Source organism: Meles meles, chromosome 13 (genome assembly GCF_922984935.1).
Source record: "Meles meles chromosome 13, mMelMel3.1 paternal haplotype, whole genome shotgun sequence".
Classification (NCBI taxonomy): domain Eukaryota; kingdom Metazoa; phylum Chordata; class Mammalia; order Carnivora; family Mustelidae; genus Meles; species Meles meles.
In genome coordinates this window covers 20204912-20220421 of record NC_060078.1, presented here as the reverse complement: position 1 = coordinate 20220421, position 15510 = coordinate 20204912, and the positions used below count along the sequence as shown (strand labels likewise).

Sequence of the window (15510 nt, the reverse complement as noted above, 5' to 3'; positions counted from 1 at the left end):
CTTCCCAAAACTGGGAGACTGCCCAGGGTGATTGGAGGAGCATGGGCGTTGTAGACTGATCTGTCTGACCACTTCCTACTGTTTGACCATGGCTAAGACACTTTAAACTAAGCCTCAGTACCTTCATCTGTCAATAGAGATAATAATTCCTGGATATATCAAAATTAATTGGTATTAAAATATATAGTGCCAAACACAGTACCTAACATGTCAGAAGTTCTCTATAAAAATCACTTCCCTTTGGAAAAACAAATATTGTTTAAAAGCCTAAACTACCCAAATCAATCTATACATTTAATTCAATCCCTATCAAAATACCACCAGCATTTTTCAGAAAAGTAGGACAATCCTAAGATTTGTATGGAACCACAAAAGACCCCAAATAAACAAAGCAATGCTGAAGAAGCAAAGTTGGAGTCATCAATTCCACCTTCAAGTTGTATTACAAAGCTGTGGTAATCAAAACAGTATGGTACTGGGGCTCCTGGGTTACTCAGATGTTAAGTGTCTGGCTTCAGCTCAGGTCATGATCTCAGGGTCCTGGTATTGAGCTCCACATTGGGCTCCCTGCTCAGTGGGAAGCCTGCTTCACCCTCTCCCACTCCCCCTGCTTGTGTTTCCTCTCTCACTCTCTCTCTCTCTCTCTCTCTCTCGCTGTCAAATAAATAAATAAAATCCTAAAAAAAAAAAAAAAAAAAAAAAAACCACTACGGTACTGGCACAAAAACACAGACACATAGATCAATAGAACAGAATAGATAATTAGAAATAAATCCACAAATTTATGGTCAATTAATCTTCAACAAAGCAGGAAAGAATATCCAATGGAAAAAAGACAGTTTCTTCAGCAAACAGTGCTGGAAAAACTGGACAGCCACATGCAAAAGAATGAAACTGGACCACTTCCCTACATCATACACAAAAATAAATTCAACATGAATTAAATTCAAAATGGATTAAACCTAAATGTGAGAGAGGAAACCATCAAAATCCTAGAGGAGAACACAGGCAGCAACTTCTTTGACATCAGTTGTAGCAATTCTTTATTAGATATGTCTCCAGAAAGGGAAACAAAAGCAAAAATAAACTACTGAGGCTATATCAAAGTATAAAGCTTCTGCACAGTGAAGGAAACAGTCAACAAAACTAAAGGCCAACCTACTGAATGGGAGAAGATATTTGCAAATGACATACCCAATAAAGGGTTAGTATCTAGGATATATAAAGAACTTATAAAACTCAACAGCCCAAAAATAAATAATCCAGTTAAGAAATGAGCAGAAGACACGAACAGACATTTTTCCAAAGAAGACATCCAGAGGATCAACAAACACATGGAAAGATGCACATCACTGGGTGGTGTATGTAAATGATGAAGCACTAAATTTCATTCTTGAAATCAATATTATATTATATGTTAAATAACTGGACTTTAAATAAAAATGGGGAAAAAAGGAAAAGATGCTCATCATCAAGTTATCAGGGAAATGAAAATCAAAACTACAGTGAGATATCACCTCACACCTGTCAGAATGACTCAAATCAACACTACAAGAAACAACAGATGTTGGTGAGGATGTGGAGAAAAAGGAACCCTCTTGCACTATTTTTTTTTAATAATGGCTTTGTCATTTTGAGTATATGGGAGAGGAAAGTGTAGTTAAATATACATCATACCAGTGATGCTGGCAATGTTGAGTTAACCTTAAGGTTGATAGCTGTAAAAACTAGTTTGTACATGACAAGACAATGAGAGAAAAAAAAAATCCCCTTTGAAACAAATTTTTTAAAAAGTGTTCATAGTGGTTTACGTCAATAGTATGTATTTTATGACAATAACATGTACAGATTGAGCACCTTAGGTCTTTCTTTATATCCTAAAGAAAACAAGCATTTACATCATGCATGGGTTGAGCTGAATTTTAAAAAGATCAATTGTATACTTATCCCTTATACAGGATAAACTGTTCTGAGGGGTACAACTTTAACACCATCATTAAAGTTGCTTGTAAAAGGACTACAGAATTTTAAAAAAACAAAACATGTTTATTTCTTAGGAGTGGAGAGTCTCTAATTTACTGTTATAACCAGCAAATGCCATTCATTAATTCAAAAAATGGAAGAGGGACCTCACAAACACACTATTTGAGCAAGCTAACCAATACACATTACAGTTTTAAAAATGAAGGGTATATACTCTATGTTACAAATCCCAACTAGATAGTGTCAAAATGACATCTATTTCTTTGCTTGCTTTGTGATCGTACCCCTTGGAGGTGTTACAGGTCTCATGGCATTCACCTTCTTTTTCTTTGCAGGCTTTAAAATCTGAAAAGAACACATTAGAGTTTTGTCCACACTCATCAGTGCCATGATCAGGTGCCACTGCATCGTCAAACTCTCCGCAATGATAGGGTGCAGATAACAGAGTGACCAAGTGCCTCTTTGCAAAAAATTTATATTCATCTTCAACCACCTGGTAGGCTCTACATGTAAGATCCAAATCATGCTTATGGAAAAACTTTGCAACCACTTCTGCACCAAATGTGAAGGACACTCCTCTGTCATTTTCACGCCAGCCTAAGACATCTTTATCAGGGTCAGACCACAAAAAATCACAAAAAAGACCTTGATTTGATACATTAGTTGATTGCATAACTCCCTGAATCTGCTCCATAGATTGAAGATCTGCTGATAAACCTCCATGACAGCAGAATATCTTCTTATCCACGATGGCTGCTATCAGTAAACAGTTAAAGCAGTCTGTGAAAGCTTCCCATAGTTTAATGTTGTATCTTCTTTTACATTCATCATAATCCATAAATTTTATTGATGCTGGCACACTCATGGTTTCCTCTGAGAAGAAAAAAAAATTCTCAGGATATTTGATTTCATAAGCCTGTAAGAGACAGACAGTCTCCAAGGACTGCTTCCCCCTCTTGATGTAGTCCCCAAGAAATAGGTAGTTACTTTCTGGTGGGAAACCACCATTCTCAAAAAGTTGAAGCAAATCATAGTATTGCCCATGGATGTCACCACGTATTTTGTATTGTACTTCAAGTTCTAGTAGGATAGACTGACTGAGAAAGATTTCTTGGGACTTTAGCACAGTCCTCAGATTTCATTCTCCTGTAGCTGTACATTCTTACCAGGCTTTGACCCTCTCCCTTCCAGCAATCCTTGGATGATGCTGTCCATGTTGAGTTTATCTATATCTGCCACTGTCTTCCCCCTCTCAGCGGACCCTCCCTCAGCAGCACCACTGCTTGCTCCAGCTGGGACTTACATCTACTTTCCCACAACAGGGGCACAGAGGCAGTGGCTGCAGCAGTGGCAGAAGCCACAGCAGACGGCACGGTGGGGGGGGGGGGCAGGGAGGAGTTGGCTAACCGCCTTGCTCCCTGCTTCTTTCTTCTTTCCCTACTGGAACCATGAGAAGCCCCTCTTGCACTATTGATGGACATGCAAACTGGTACAGCCACTGTGGGAAACAGTATGGAGGTCCACCAAAAAAAGAATTCAAAAAAATAGAACTACCTATTGCCCAGCAATCTCATTACTGGGTATTTATCCAAAGAATACAAAAACACTAATTCAAAGGGATACATGTGTCCATTGACTTATGAGTAGATAAAAAAAGAGGTGGTATATAAATACAGTGGAACGTTATTCTACTATAAAGGAATGAATCTTGCCATTTGCAATGACATGGATGGAGCTAGAGTGTATATGCTAAGGGAAGTAAGTCAGCCAGAGAGAAACAAATACCATATAATTTCACTCATGTGGAATTTAAGAAAATAACAAACAAAAGGAAAAGGAAACAAAAGGAAAAAATGAAAGAGAGAAAATCAAGAAACAGACTCTTAATTATAGAGAACAAACTAATTGTTACCAAGAGGGGAGGTGGGTAGGGGTAAGGGTTAAATAGGAGGTGGGGATTGTATTGATGAACACAGGATGATGTATGGACCTACTAAATCACTATATTGTATAACCGAAACTAAGATAACACTGTATATTAACTAACTGGAATTAAAATAAGTCAAGATAGAAAAAAAATTACTTTCTTGTTTTTATCTGTATTATAATGATCTCTTTCCAGCCCCCACTGTCACTCCAGTTTCAGCCTTATATTTCCAAAAGCATATTGAATATATCCACCTTTCTTCCCTGGGGCCAGGGATCAGAGTCTGTTTACTACAAAGTCAGGGTGGAGGAAAGCTTTTCTGGAAGCCCAAAACAATAGCTGCCATAGCATTCTAAAGGCTTACAAAGAGTAAGGAACAAAAATCCACTCATTTAACATAAAAGAAAATGCCCAAAGGAATAGGATAGTGGAAGAATGATAGAAATAATATATGGGATGTGAACTTAAATTGGAAGTCCCCCAACCATCCTCCGCAGGCAAAAACCCTAAGACAGTTCTGGAGCCGGATTACTCTTACTTTCCCTTTCCTGAGTTTTCCCTTCTCTCGCCTATTGGCCCATGTGCATTTTTCCAGCTCCTCCTTCTCTTACACATGGCTTGAGCTCGCACTTTTTGAAACTCACTTTTGACAGTCTTCCAGCAACTCTTGTGCTGCTAAATGTTCACATACTTTTGGTACTCCCTATTTCATCTCCCTAAAAGGAAGACTCTCATTGACATAAATCATCTTTTTACTCTAGGCTATAAATTGTCAGCTGGTAAACAAAGTATAGGTTGACTACCAATGAGCTATTTGGTAAACTAGGAAAGTTTGAAGTATTTTTGGGCAAAAAGCATTCTGAAGCACACCAGCAAGAGAGATGTATTTGGGCTATTTTGACACATCATTTTTGTGCTCTAGAAAGTGGAACTTTATACTTCTCTCTTAGGACTGCCTTTGCAGTATCCCATAATTTTAAATGGATGTGTTTTCATTGTTATAGGTTTGTATGAATTGTTTAGTTCTTCTTTAATGCCCTGGTTGACCCATTCATTCTTTAGCAGGATGTTCTTTCACCTCCAAGTGTTTCGGTTCCTTCCAAATTTCTTCTTGTGATGAGTTCCAGTTTCAAATCATAATGGTCTGAAAATATGCAGAGAATGATCCAGATCCTTTGGTATTGGTTGAGACCTGATTTGTGACCCCTGTATGAGATCTATTCTGGAGAAAGTTGCATGTGCACTCGAGAAGAATGAGTATTCTGTTGTTTTAGGATGGAATGTTATACTGTATGTATCTGTGAAGTCCATCTGGTCCAGTGCATCATTCAAAGCCCTTGTTTCTTGTTGATCTTTTGCTTAAATGATATGTCCATTGCTGTGAGTGGGGTGTTGAAGTCCCCTATTATTAATGTATTATTATCCATAAGTTTCTTTATTTTGGTTGTTAATTGGCTTATGTAATTGCCTGTTTGCATGTTGGGAGCATAAGTAGTTATAATTCTCAGATTTTTCTCATTGGATAGATCTTTAAGTATGATGCAGTGTCCCTCTACATCTCTTATTCCAGTCTTGGGTTTAAAATCCAATTTGTCTGATATGAGGATTGCTACCCCAGCTTTCTTTTCAGGCCCACTAAGAGAACCAAATGGTTCTCCATCCCCTCACCTTCAGTCTGGAGGTATCTTTAGGTTCAAATTGAGTTTCTTTAGACAGCATATGAATGGGTCTTGCTTTTTTATCCAATCTGATAACCTGTGTCTTTTGATACCTTTACATTCAGAGTAGCTATTGAAAGACATGAATTTAGTAAAAAAAAAAAAAAAAAAAAAGAAAGACATGAATTTAGTGCCATTGTATTGTGTGCAAAGTCCCTGTTTCTACAGATTGTCTCTGTTACTTTCTAGTCCATGTTGTTCTTGGACTCTCTTCACTTACAATATCCCCCTTAATATTTCTTGCAGGGCTGGCTTGGCGGTCATGTGTTCTTTCAGTTTATGTCTGTCCTGGAAATTCTTTATTTTTCTTTCCATTTTGAATGACAGGCTTGCTGAATGAAGTATTCTTTGCTATATGTTCTTCTCGCTTAGTACCCTGAATATATCTTGCCAGTCCTTTCTGGTCTATCAGGTTTCTGTGGATAAGTCTGATGTTATTCTGATGTTCCTCTGTCCGTATTTAAAGAATCTCCTCTCCCCTGCTGCTCTTATAATAGGTTCTTTGGCTCTAAGATTTGCAAGCTTCACTATTATATGTTGGAGTATTTATCTGTTTTTATTGATTTTGAGAGAGGTCCTCTTTGCCTCTTGAACATGAATGCTTGTTTCCTTCTGCAGATTAGGGAAGTTCATCCATGATTTGCTCAAATATATCTTCTATCTCTCTCTTTCTCTCTTCCCACTCCACTCTTGTACCGCAATGATTCTGACATTGCTTCTTTTCAATGCATCATTAAATTCTTGAAGCCTTTCTCCATGGACTTTTAGTTGTTTTTCTATCTCTCTTCAGTCTCCTTCTTTTTCATCAGCCTGTCTTACAGATCGCCTTTTCTTCTTCTCCCTCATTGACACTCGATGTTAGAGGATCCAATTTAGACTGCATCTCATTTCATTGCGTTTTTTTTTAAAGATTTTATTTATTTATTTGACAGACAGAGATCACAAGTAGGCAGAGAGGCAGGCAGAGAGAGAGGGGGAAGCAGGTTCTCGGCCGAGCTGAGAGCCCGATTTGGGGCTTGATCCCAGGGCGTGGAGATCATGACCTGAGCTGAAGACAGAGGCTTTAACCTATTGAGCCACCCAGGTGCCCCTTCATTGCGTTTTTAAGTTCTGCCTGATTAGATCTCATTTCTGCCCTTAGGAATTCTGTATTGTCATTTATGCTCGCTTAACCCTAGCTAGTAACTTTATAATTGCTATCCTGAATTCTATCTCTGCCATCTTGCTTTTATCCAAATTGGTTAGCTCCATGGCAGAGAACATTGCCTCTGGTTCTTTCCTTTGTTGTTAGTTCCTCCTTATCATTCTGCCCAAGGAAGGATGAGTGACTGAATGAAATTTTCAACTGTGACCCAAGCAAAATGCACCATAGAAAAAAATCTTAAGTGGTTGGAAGCCACCACAGAAAAGCAAACAAAGCCAGAATAAACCAAAACAATAAAAAAAAAGGAAGGGGGGAAGAGAGACTATAATCTCACAGGGTAGACAAAGCAGGGTGATCTTGTTTCTGACTGAGTTTTGGTCTGTGTGTTAGAGGACACCACATTCCAAAATCACAAGAAAAGCAAAGCTTTTATATATAAATATATATTTACAATTTACTTTATTTCATTATGTATATATATATAATATATATTATTTTGTATATTTTGTATATTATTATGTGTATATATATAATATATGTTTTATATATATATAAATATAAATAAAATAGGGAGAAAAAAGGACAGTCACACCATTTTCATGATGTTTATTTATTTGGTATTTTTTTCTGTCCATTGACTTTCAATTCATTTGTGTTTTTATATTTAACATTAATTTTTTTGGTGGGACTGCCTCAGTGGCTCAGTTGGTTAAGCCAATGACTCGTGATTTTAGCTAATGGTCATTATCTCAGGGTCCTGGATCTGAGTCCCATGTGGGCTCTCTACTCAGTAGGGAATCTACTTGTCTCCCATTGCTCTGTACCTTCCCCTGCATGCTCTCTCTCTCTCTCTCAAATAAGTAAATAACTCTTTAAAAAAATAAAGATTGTTTCTTTTAGACACATACAGTTGGACTCTATTTCCAATCAGTCTGACAATCTCTGCTTTTTAACTGGAATATTAACTCATTTATATTTGATATCACCACATTTAGGTCTACCATTTTGCTCTTTGTGTTCCATTTATGCTATCTTTTCTTTTGTTTCTATTTTCTTTCTTCTCTAATTTCTTTTTTATTAGTTGAATATTTGTCAGTATCCTATTATAATTCCTTGAATAGTTCCTTTTCTTTTTTCACACTGTTTTACTTATATTATCTCATTTAATCCTTTAATAATCCTATGAGGTAGGTACACATTTCACTCTCTCACAGATACTCTAACAAATAGGAGTAATTTGCCCAAGGTGTACTGGCTCATAAATTGTTGAACTGGTATCAGAATATGGGCAGACTAGCTAGTCTACAGAGTTTCTAATTTTTTTTTAACTATTTTTAGATTTTATTTATATTCAAGTTAGTTCACATATACTGTATTAGTTTCAGGGGTAGAATTTAGTGATTCAACAGTTGCATATAATGCCCAGTGCTCATTACATCAAGTGCCCTCCTTAATGCCCTCCACCCAATTACCCCACCCCTCAATTGGCCTCCCCTCCAGTAACCCTCAGTTTGTTCCCTAGAGATTAGAGTCTCTTAGGGTTTGCCTCCCTCTCTCTTTCCATCTTATTTTATTTTTCCTTCCCTTCCCCTATGTTCATTTGTTTTGTTTCTTAAGTTCCACACCTGAGTGAGATCACATGGGATGTGACTGACTTTCTCTGACTGACTTATTTTGCTTAGCATAATACCCTCTAGTTCCATCCACATCATCGCAAATGGGAAAATTTCATTTCTTCTGATGACTGAGTAGTATTCCATCATATATATACCACATCTTCTTTATCCTTTCATCTGTCGATGGATAACCGGGGTCTTTCCATAGTTTGGCTATCGTAGACATTGCTGCTATAAACATCGGGGTGCATGTGCCCCTTCAAATCACCATGTTTGTACCCTTTGGATAAATACTTACTAGTGCAACTGCTGAGTCCTAAGGTTGATCAATTTTCAACTTTTTGAGGAACCTTCACAGTTTTCCAGAGTGACTGCACCAGTTTGCATTCCCACCAACAGTGCAAGAGGGTTCCTCTTTTTCTGCATCCTCGCCGACATCTGTTGTTTCCTGAGGTATTAATTTCAGCCATTCTGACAGGTATGAGGTGGTGTCTCATTGTGGTTTTGATTCGGTGGTGGTGAGCATTTTTTCATGTGTCTGTTGGCCATTTGTATGTCTTCTCTGAAGAAATGTCTGTTCATGTCTTCTGCCCATTTCTTGACTGGATTATTTGTCATTTGGGTGTTGAGTTTGCTAAGTTCTTTATGGAATGTGGATACTAGCTCTTTATCTGATAAGACATTTGCAAACATCTTCTCCCATTCTGTAGGTTGCCTTTTAGTTCTGTTCACTGTTTCCTTTGCTCTGCGGAGGCTTTTTATCTTGATGAAGTCCTGATAGTTCATTTTTGCTTTGTTTCCCTTGCCTCATATGTGTCTAGGAAGAAGTTGCTGTGGCCAAGGACAGAGTTTCTAATTTAAAAAAAACAAAAACAAAAAACAAAAATCTTCTCTTAAATAAAAGTTGTAATTGTAGTACAAAATACTTTTCTTGCACAATATTGGAGTAAGTTCTCAATATGATACTCTATCACTAATGAATAGATTAGGTAATTTCAATTATAAAGGGTATTTTCCTTCATAACCACAATACTAGAGCCAGGATCAACAAATTAATAATGACATATACTACCAACTAATTCTTAGACCCCAGTCAAATTTTGCCAATTGTTTCAAGAATGCCCTTTATTGAAAAAGGATCCATATCAGAATCTTGTGTTGCCTTTAATTGTCTTTCAGCCTTCTTTAAGCTGAAATTGTTCCTTGGTCTTTCCTAAATTTATTGACTTTGATTCTTTTGAAGATTACAGGCCACTTTTTAGGATATCATTTAATTTGATATCTTGTCATGATTAGATCCAAGTTATGCATGTTTGGCAGGAAGGAAGTGATGCTGTAATATGACTCAGTAAGTTTGAAACACAGTCTGATCCATTAATGATGATGTTCATTTTAATCATTTGATTTAAGGTGGTATCCAGGGGCTTCTAAGAGAAAAGCTACCTTTTTTAGTTCTGTTTAATAAGTATTTTATGAGGAAGTACTTTGAGACTAAGTAAACTCTTCCTCCTTAAACTGCTAATTTATTCATTTATGTATTTACATCACTCGTGACTTCCTTGTTTATTCAATGGGATATAGTCTATTACTATTATTATTATTATAGTCTATTACTATCATTAATTTTGATGCTTCAATTATCTCACATTTGGTGAGTTGTAGCCCTTCAAAATGATGTCTTTGCCTTTCTGTCTTTTATATCTTCTCATTATTTGAAATTTTCTTTACTTTTTGACACAAAAAACTAGCGCCCAGCTCATCTCCTACTTTTTATCTCCCAGTTTTGGAGCCAGCCATTTCCCCCAAGGAATTTTATTTCCTTTTAATAGTAATATTATTTAGAAACCAAAATCTGGGCATTTGGTGTGTCATTGTTATTGGATATAGTTATTCGCAGACCCTTTCTGTGGACAAACTTGGTAAATATGTGCATGTGTGTTTATGCATATATAGAGATATTTACATTTATAGCTAGTTCTTTTACTATCTAGGTAGAGTAAAAAACAGGAATTTACATCAACATCTTTTAAAAGCATTTTATTTATTTATTTGACAGAGGGAGAGAGATCACAAGTAGGCAGAGAGAGTAGGCAGAGAGGCAGGCAGAGAGAGAGGGGGAAGCAGGCTCCTCGCCGAGCAGAGAGCCCAATGTGGGGCTCGATCCCAGAACCCTGGGATCATGACCTGAGCTGAAGGAAGAGACTTAACCCACTGAGCCACCCAGGTGCCCCTACATCAACATCTTTAATTCAATTCCAATTCTATAAAGTTCATTCCAATTTTTTTCCTTTTCATATTTTAAACTCAATTCTCTGGCAATAAAACTGTGTCTCTCACTATTTGCTTATTTAGTCAATTCCTTTGATATAATTAGGCTGTGACCAATGATATATCCTTTGATATATCATTATATCCTTTGATATATATATCCTTTGATATAATTAAGCTGTGACCAAAGTCCCCATATCCTAAACAAATTTTCTGTTTATCTCACTTGGTCTCCAACACTCAGCACTGGGATGCCACACCCCTCAAGTCTCATATAGATGCCCCTTTCATCCTATTCTTGTTCCAATTCTCTGTTCTGGTCTATCTCACCACTTGAAAGCCCTCCTTAGCCACTTGGGTTCTAACATGTTGTATCAGGTTACTTTCCCCCCAACATGGTCACTTTCCTTATTGTGCTTAGATCTGGCCCCCCAGGTAGGGGTGTCTGTCCTTGTGAATATTGTCTTCTATCCACTTGGCTCTGATACCCAACCCCAGGCAGCATTGCCATCAGAACAATTTCCTCACTCCACTTGTTTCAAGCACTTCTCCAAAGAAGACATACAAATGGCTGACAGACACATGAAAAGATGTTCAACATCAATAGCAATCAGGGAAATACAAATCAAAACCACAATGAGATACCACCTTACACCAGTTAGAATGGCTAAAATTAACAAGACAGGAAAGAACAAGCGTTGGCGAGGATGTGGAAAAGGGGCTTATACTGTTGATGGGAATGTAAGCTGCTACAGCCACTCTGGAAAATAGTATTGAGGTTCCTCAAGATGTTACAAATAGGGCTGTCCTATGACCCTGCAGTTGAACCCAAAGATACAGATGTGGTGAAAAGAAGGGGCATATGCACTCCAATGTTCATATCAGCAGTGTCCACAATAGCCAAACTGTGGAAGGAGCTGAAATGCATTTCAACAAATGAATGGATAAAGGAGGTACATATATCCAATGGAATATTACTCAGCTATGAGAATGGATGAACACCCTTAATTTGCATTGACATGGATGGAACTAGAGGGGGTTATGCTCAGTGAAATAAGTCAATCAGAGAAAGACAATTATCATATGTTTTCACTCATATGTGGACTATAAGGAAAAGCATGGAGGACTATAGAGGAAGGGAGAGAAAACTGAATGGGAAGAAATCAGAGAGGGAGACAAACCATGAGAAACTCTGGACTCTGGGAAACAAACTGAAAGTTACAGAGTGGAGAGGGCTGGAGGGCTGGGGTAACCAGGTGATAGGTGTTAAGGAGGGCATATGTTGTGATGAGCACTGGGTGTTTTATGCAACTAATGAATTATTGAACACTATATCAAAAACTAATGATGTACTGTATGCTGGCTAACTGAACATAAAAATAAAAAGTAGCACTTAAATGTTGCCCAATAAACTTCAGCCTATATATATATATATAGATATAGATATAGAATATATATATTATATAGAATATATATATTATATAGAATATATATATTATATAGAATATAGAATATATATATTATATAGAATATATATATTATATAGAATATAGAATATATATTATATATTTCATATATATATATATATATATATATATATATATATATATGAAAATCTTCACCAGCTCAGGTTCTCACAACCTGCACTGGTCTGCTTTCCTATGTGGATACCCTCCTCATTCTCATTCAGCTTAGATTCCAACACTCTGCCCTGGGCTACCTCCCTCCAACAAGGATGACTTTCCATCCTGGTTAGGCTCTTACAAGTCACCAGTGCCACCCTCCTACAATGAAGCTCCTTTCACCCAGCCTGGTTATAATACTCTGTGCTGAGCCACCCTTCCGGATGGACACCTCCTACTTCCACTTGAATTCTAACACCCCAATTTTGGATTCCTTTTATGAGGATGCCCACCTCACCCCACTATAACTTGCAGCAGACAGCCTTCCTTTGCAGATACCCTCTGTTTTAGTTTTCTACTACTGAGTAACAAATTACCACATTTTTAGTCTTAAAACAACACCCATTTATTATCTCATTGTTTCTGTAAGTCAGAAATCCAGATATGGTGTAGATGGATTCTCTGCTCAGGGTCTCACAAGACTGTAAAATTACCAGGAGGTAGAATCCTTGAGGGATGCCACAGGTTGAATAGTATTACCCCCCAAAATCATATCTACCCAGAACCTCAGGAGGTGGCCTTATTTGGAAATAGAGTCTTGATAACTATAATTCACTAAGGATTTCAAGATGGTATCATCCTGGATTTAGGGTAGGCCCTAACTTCAATAATTTGTGTCTTTATAAAAGGAAAAAGAGGGAGAATTAGGTACAAAGGAGACAGAAACAGAGAAGATGGCCCCATGAAGACAGAGTCAAAGATTGGAGTTATGCTTCCACAAGCCAAGAAAAGTCGAGGACTGCTGGCAACCACCAGAAGCTTCAGAGAGAAGTAGGGAAGGGTTGTTCTCTCAGAGCTGGCAGAGGGAACCAAACCAGTCAATCTTGATTTTGGAATTCTGTCCTCCAGAACTATAAGAAAATTCGCTTCTGTCATGTTAAACCACACTGTTTGTCATACTTCGCTACAGTTGCACTAGGAAAATAACACCAACGCATATTAGATTCTGCTGACCACACCCTCCTTACGTCATTCCCATGTGGACATCCTCCTCAAACTGGCTGGGCTATGATAGAACACTGGGCCACTATCTTTCTCCCAGTCTGGCATAGACACCTACCTTGGTTGGCGCTACCTGTTGGCTTTAGTTCTGAATTATTTAGGAAGGGAAAGAAAAAGATATGGAAGAGGGAAAGGAAGAAAATGAGAAAAATCTTCTATTAGAATTTTAGCTAATCCTTTTTATGTTTCTCTCTGTTATTTACTCTAGGGATTAAAATATGCATCCTAAATTTATCAGAGCCTATCCAGAGTTAGCATCGTATCACTTCATGTAAAATATAAGAGCTTAAAATGTGGCACACCTGCCTGCTCTTTGTGCTATTGCAGTCTTACATTTTATATCTACAAACACTATGAATCTAACAAAACATGTGATTTTGAATTAAATATCCAGAAGAAGGACAGTTTTTATATCTGCCCACATATTTATAATTTACTTGCTCTTTATTCCTTCATGCAGATCTGAATTTTTAAAAAAGATTTTATTTATTTATTTGACAGAAAGAAACACAGCAAGAGAGAGAGCACAGGCAGGAGGAGTGGGAAAGGGAGCAGCAGGTTCCTTTCTGAACAGGGAGCCCAATATGGGACTTGATCCCAGGACCCTGGGATCATGACCTGAGCTGAAGTCAGAGGCTTAACAACTGAGCCACCCAGGTGCCCACACAAGGGGTATTATTAAGGACTAGAGAGTAGAGAAATCTTTGTAGAAATAACAAAACTTGAATGGAGTGAAGCATTTACATGAGAGGAGGACTAATTGAAGAACTTTCTAACAGGGCGCCTGGGCAGCTCGGTGGGTTAAGCCTCTGCCTTCAGCTCAGGTCATGATCCCAGGGCACTGAGATCGAGCCCCACATCAGACTCTGCTCAGCGGGGGCCTTGCTTCCCCCCCCTCTCTGCCTGCCTCTCTGCCTACTGATGATCTCTCTCTCTGTCAAATAAATAAATAAAATCTTTTTTAAAAAGCCCTTTCTAACAAAAGGAAATGCACAAAGAAATGAGCATGAAATGTTCCACATGAAGGCCAGGTTTCCTGTTGGGGACTAGTAAGGAAATACAGCTAACTGTATTATGATAGGATCAGATAGTGAAGGATGCTGACTGCTAGGTCTAGAAACATAAAGTTGAGCCTAACTGTAACAAGGGGAGGTTTTTTATCATGGGAGTGACAGTGTTACAGTGATATATTAATAACAAAATTAGTCAGTAGAAGGACATAGGATGGACTAGATGATGAGAAAATAAGGGAAAGAAAGCAAGTTCAGTTGTTACTGTGGTATTTAGGGCCAAGATAATGAGAGACTATACAAAGATGACAGCACTAGAGACACAAAGAAAAAACTTTTGAAAAACGAAGCCATAGAATTTGACTACTAGTGGGGCGCCTGGGTGGCTCAGTGGGTTAAGCCGCTGCCTTTGGCTCAGGTCATGATCTCGGGGTCCTGGGATCGAGTCCCACATCGGGCTCTCTGCTTAGCGGAGAGCCTGCTTCCCTTCCTCTCTCTCTGCCTGCCTCTCTTGTGATTTCTCTCTGTCAAATAAATAAATAAAATCTTTAAAAAAAAAAAAGAATTTGACTACTAGATAAAGAAATTGGAAAAAAAAAAGAAGAAGAAATTTGAACTCTGGTCATTCAATGGTGACTGAAATAAAAGTTGCTAACATTGATAATCATTTGGAAAGGGGATGGTAAATTGAATTTATGACATAAACAATTTGAGGTTATCAAATGTATGAGGTATCCAAGGTGAATTGCCTCGGTGGTAAATTGAGGTATGGACTGAAAATACAGATCTGAGAGAAATCATGTGAGAGGATGGACTTGAAACTAGAAAATATAAATTGCTCCCTAAAAGAGTAGCAAGAACAGAGAAAAGTATCACACTAGAAACTGAAATCTGGGAAATAGCTATAGTAAAGGAGTAAGGGAGAAAAGAAGGATTGGTGGTAGAAAAGTAGATAGAAAACCAAGAAACTTCTGTGTAGTGGGAGCCAAGAGAAGTGAACAAAAGCCAGCTGACTGTTCCAGAAATGTTCAGATAATGAAACTCCAGTTCTTGGAAGCAAAATGTAAAGGTAAGGAATTGTGAAAAGGGGATTGAAAGTTTGTATAGGGTCTGTGTAAGTAACAGTTAGAACCTTACCTTACACCATATACAAAAATGAA

At 37.8% G+C, this 15510-nt stretch overlaps 1 pseudogene; it reads right to left on the bottom strand.

The window, feature by feature from the left end:
- Positions 1-2238: 2238 nt before the first annotated feature.
- LOC123955023 lies at positions 2239-6511 on the bottom strand (annotated as a pseudogene).
- Between the last annotated feature and the right edge of the window lie 8999 nt (positions 6512-15510).